This window comes from Somniosus microcephalus, unplaced genomic scaffold, assembly GCF_052327205.1.
Source record: "Somniosus microcephalus isolate GS21.2 unplaced genomic scaffold, FLI_Smic_1.0 scaffold622, whole genome shotgun sequence".
NCBI classification, from domain to species: Eukaryota; Metazoa; Chordata; class Chondrichthyes; order Squaliformes; family Somniosidae; genus Somniosus; species Somniosus microcephalus.
The window spans coordinates 142,501-147,817 of record NW_028225809.1 but is presented as its reverse complement, the minus strand read 5'-3'; positions in this window follow the sequence as shown (position 1 = coordinate 147,817).

Genomic DNA, 5,317 nt, shown 5'->3' with positions numbered 1-5,317 from the left:
GTTGTCGATGTTCAAAATTTCAGTTAATGAGTTGCCTCTTTGAAATTTCAGTTAATGAGTTGGCCCTTTGGTTACTCATTTGTCCCCTGTGTCTTTTGGTTACCCAGTTGTCGATGTTCGAAATTCAGTTAATGAGTTGCCTCCTTGGTTAATCATTTGTCGCCCTGACTCTTGGTTAACCAGTTGTCGATGTTCGAAATTCAGTTATTGAGTTGCCTCCTTGGTTAATCATTTGTCGCTCTGACATTTGGTTAACCAGTTGTCGATGTTCGAAATTCAGTTAATGAGTTGCCTCCTTGGTTATTCATTTGTCGCTCTGGCTTTTGGTTAACCAGTTGTCGATGTTCAAAATTTCAGTTAATGAGTTGCCTCTTTGAAATTTCAGTTAATGAGTTGGCCCTTTGGTTACTCATTTGTCCCTGTGTCTTTTGGTTAACCAGTTGTCGATGTTCGAAATTCAGTTAATGAGTTGCCTCCTTGGTTAATCATTTGTCGCTCTGACTCTTGGTTAACCAGTTGTCGATGTTCGAAATTCAGTTAATGAGTTGCCTCCTTGGTTAATCATTTGTCGCTCTGACTTTTGGTTATCCAGTTGTCGATGTTCGAAATTCAGTTAATGAGTTGCCTCCTTGGTTAATCATTTGTCGCTCTGGCTTTTGGTTAACCAGTTGTCGATGTTCAAAATTTCAGTTAATGAGCTGCTCTTATGTTCTATGATTTCCGACCTTGACAACTCATTAACCAGTGTTTCAAACAATGCACCAGGCCATTTGACGACCCCAACTCGGTTCCACAAGCGGGAAAGCAGCACCCCCAAGCCCCGGTAAGGCGGCCGAATACATTCCCATCCTGAATTCCGTCCCAAATGTGAATGACAAGTTTTCAGTTAATCATTTGCCACCTTGGTTCATCATTTGCCACTCTGACTTTTGGTTTCCCAGTTGTCAGTTTTCACATTTCAGTTACTGAGTTGACTTTGTCTTTCTCACTCTGTGTATCTCTATCTTCTCTCTGTCTCTCTCAGTGTATGCGAGTGTCTGTGTGTGTTCCACTGCCGCCCGGCCAACCGGGTCCAAAGGCCCGCCACGTTACACACGAAAAACCCCGGTCTCGCTTCGGAGCGACGGGCACCCGGCTTCTCGGTGTCGGACCGACTCCGTTCAGATACCGCTGGATGCCCCTTGCCCCTGGCTTGCTCTGGCAGCCGGCGCGTGCAGGCCGCCCCCTGCCCCGCCGTCTCAGTGGTCGGAAAGCGGTCTCCAGCCAACGGCTGTACCTCGGCCGCGGAAAGAGGCAGCTACACAAGCGAGGCACTGCTCTGTGCGGCCCCGCCACCCCGTTCAGCTGCCGTTGTCCCCGACCGGATCGGACTTTCCTTCCCGAAGTTATCCCCCGATAAGCTGCCGCTGACCGACGGCCCGTCAGCCGCTGCGGGACGGCGACACTTTCCCGAACTCGCCCGGGGCCACTTCGGCAATATAGTGTGCGCCGGAGCCGGGGCTTTCCCAACGAGCCATCCCCGAACGAAATCGGACACGGGAGTCGGGAGCGACAGGCGTTCGACTGGTGCCGGGCAACCGGGTCCAAACGCCCGCCTTGTTAAACACACGTACACCCCAGGCTCGATTCGGAGCGACGGGCACCCGGCTTCCCGGTGTCGGACCGACTCCGTTCAGATACCGTTGGATGCCCCTTGCCCCTGGCTTGCTCTGGCAGCCGGCGCGTGCAGGCCGCCCCCCGCCCCGCCGTCTCAGTGGTCGGAAAGTGGTCTCCAGCCAACGGCTGTACCTCGGCCGGGGAAAGGGGCAGCTACACAAGCCAGGCACTGGTCTGTGCGGGGCCCGCCACCCCGTTCGGCTGCCGTTGATCCGGACCGGATCGGACTTTCCCTCCCGAAGTTATGCCCGATAAGCTGCCGCTCACCGGCGGCCCGTCAGCCGCTGCGGGATGGCGACACTTTGCCGAACTTGCCGGGGTCCAGGCCGATAATATAGTGTGCGCCAGCGCCGGGGCTTTCCAACGAGCCCTCCCTGACCGAAATCGGACACGGGAGTCCAGAGCGATAGGCGTTCGACTGCCGGCCGGCCAAACACAGGCAATCCCCCGCCGTTGCGGACCCGCTCCAGGACAACCGGGTCCAAACGCCCGCCTCGTTACACGCACGAAAACACCGGGCTCGATTCGGAGCGACGGGCACCCGGCTTCCCGGTGTCGGACCGACTCCGTTCCGGTACCCTTGGATGCCCCTTGCCCCTGGCTTGCTAGGACAGCCGGCGCGTCAAGGTGGGCCCCCGCGGCTCCGGCTCAGCAGTCGGAAAGCGGTCTCCAGCCAACGGCTGTACCTCGGCCGGGGGAAAGGGGCAGCTACACAAGCCCGCTACTGGTCTGTGCGGCCCCGCCACCCCGTTCAGTGGCAGTTGACCCCGACCGGATCGGACTTTCCTTCCCGAAGTTATCCCCGATAAGCTGCCGCTGACCGACGGGGCGGCAGCCGGTACGGGTCGCCGACACTTTCCCGAATTTGCCGGGATCCAGTCCGATAATATAGTGTGCGCCAGCGCCGGGGCTTTCCAATGAGCCCTCCCTGACCGAAATCGGACACGGGAGTCCGGAGCCAAAGGCGTTCGACTGCCGGCCGGCCAAACTCAGGCAACCTCCCGCCGTTGCGGACCCGCTCCCGGACAACCGGGTCCAAACGCCCGCCCTGTTACACGCACGAAAACACCGGGCTCGATTCGGAGCGACGGGCACCCGGCTTCCCGGTGTCGGACCGACTCCGTTCCGGTACCACTGGATGCCCCTTGCCCCTGGCTTGCTAGGACAGCCGGCGCGTCAAGGTGGGCCCCCGCGGCTCCGGCCCAGCAGTCGGAAAGCGGTCTCCAGCCAACGGCTGTACCTCGGCCGGGCCAAGCGGCAGCTGCACAAGCCCGCTACTGGTCTGTGCGGCCCCCCCACCCCGTTCAGTAGCAGTTCACCCCAACCGGATCGGACTTTCCGTCCCGAAGTTATCCCCGATAAGCTGCCGCTGACCGACGGGGCGGCAGCCGCTACGGGACTGCGACACTTTCCCGAACTTGCCGGGGTCCAGGCCGATAATATAGTGTGCGCCAGCGCCGGGGCTTTCCAACGAGCCCTCCCTGACCGAAATCGGACACGGGAGTCCGGAGCCAAAGGCGTTCGACTGCCGGCCGGCCAAACACAGGCAACCTCCCGCCGTTGCGGACCCGCTCCCGGACAACCGGGTCCAAACGCCCGCCCTGTTACACGCACGAAAACACCGGGCTCGATTCGGAGCGACGGGCACCCGGCTTCCCGGTGTCGGACCGACTCCGTTCCGGTACCACTGGATGCCCCTTGCCCCTGGCTTGCTAGTACAGCCGGCGCGTCAAGGTGGGCCCCCGCGGCTCCGGCTCAGCAGTCGGAAAGCGGTCTCCAGCCAACGGCCGTACCTCGGCCGGGCCAAGCGGCAGCTGCACAAGCCCGCTACTGGTCTGTGCGGCCCCCCCACCCCGTTCAGTCGCAGTTCACCCCCAACCGGATCGGACTTTCCGTCCCGAAGTTATCCCCGATAAGCTGCCGCTGACCGACGGGGCGGCAGCCGCTACGGGACTGCGACACTTTCCCGAACTTGCCGGGGTCCAGGCCGATAATATAGTGTGCGCCAGCGCCGGGGCTTTCCAACGAGCCCTCCCTGACCGAAATCGGACACGGGAGTCCGGAGCGAAAGGCGTTCGACTGCCGGCCGGCCAAACCCAGGCAATCTCCCGCCGTTGCGGACCCGCTCCCGGACAACCGGGTCCAAACGCCCGCCCTGTTACACGCACGAAAACCCCGGGCTCGATTCGGAGCGACGGGCACCCGACTTCCCGGTGTCGGACCGACTCCCTTCTGGTACCACTGGATGCCCCTTGCCCCTGGCTTGCTCGGACAGCCGGCGCGTCAAGGTGGGTCCCCGCGGCACCGGCTCAGCAGTCGGAAAGCGGTCTCCAGCCAACGGCTGTACCTCGGCCGGGCCAAGAGGCAGCTACACAAGCCCGCTACTGGTCTGTGCGGCCCCGCCACCCCGTTCAGTCGCAGTTCACCCCGACCGGATCGGACTTTCCGTCCCGAAGTTATCCGCGATAAGCTGCCGCTGACCGACGGGGCGGCCGCCGGAACGGGACTGCGACACTTTCCCGAACTTGCCGGGGCCCAGGCCGATAATATAGTGTGCGCCAGCGTCGGGGCTTTCCAACCAGCCCTCCCTGACCGAAATCGGACACGGGAGTCCGGAGCCAAAGGCGTTCGACTGCCGGCCGGCCAAACCCAGGCAATCTCCCGCCGTTGGGGACCCGCTCCCGGACAACCGGGTCCAAACGCCCGCCCTGTTACACGCACGAAAACACCGGGCTCGATTCGGAGCGACGGGCACCCGACTTCCCGGTGTCGGACCGACTCCCTTCTGGTACCTATGGATGCCCCTTGCCCCTGGCTTGCTCGGACAGCCGGCGCGTCAAGGTGGGTCCCCGCGGCACCGGCTCAGCAGTCGGAAAGCGGTCTCCAGCCAACGGCTGTACCTCGGCCGGGCCAAGAGGCAGCTACACAATCCCGCTACTGGTCTGTGCGGCCCCACCACCCCGTTCAGTCGCAGTTCACCCCGACCGGATCGGACTTTCCTTCCCGAAGTTATCACCGATAAGCTGCCGCTGACCGCTGGCCTGTTACCCGCTGCCGGACTGCGACACTTTGCCCAACTCGCCAGGGGCCAGTCCGGCAATATAATCTGCGCCAGCGTCGGGGCTTTCCAACCAGCCGTCCCCCACCCTAATCGGACACGGGAGTCGGGAACGGAGCGCCCGCCACCGGCCTTTCTAAACAGCCCAGTCCCCAACAATTCCCAGAAGCAACGCCTTGGCCAGCCTGGCAATTCATACACTGCAAATAGCACACATTAACACCACTCACACCCAATCGGCCCATCAACTTCGCTGCCGAGAACGGAAACTCGCCTTGACAATACTACTTCCAACCTCACACAAAAGCGGCCCATCAACTTCGCTTACGAGAACGGACAATCGGCCTGCAAATACTGCACCACTCACACAAAATCCCACCAGCAACTTCGCTTCCCACAACCCACACTCCTATCTTCCACAGAAAAAAAACCCACCACCATCAGCCACATCGAGAAAAAATTAAAAACTACACCGAAATAACACCCTCCAACTCGGCTACGGTCCGACATGCACCCCCTTAGCGAGTATTAAGCCCGACAACACTAATTATAACCAACCGCAGCCGCAAGTTGAAGTGGCAACTGATAAACCAAATTGTTTTT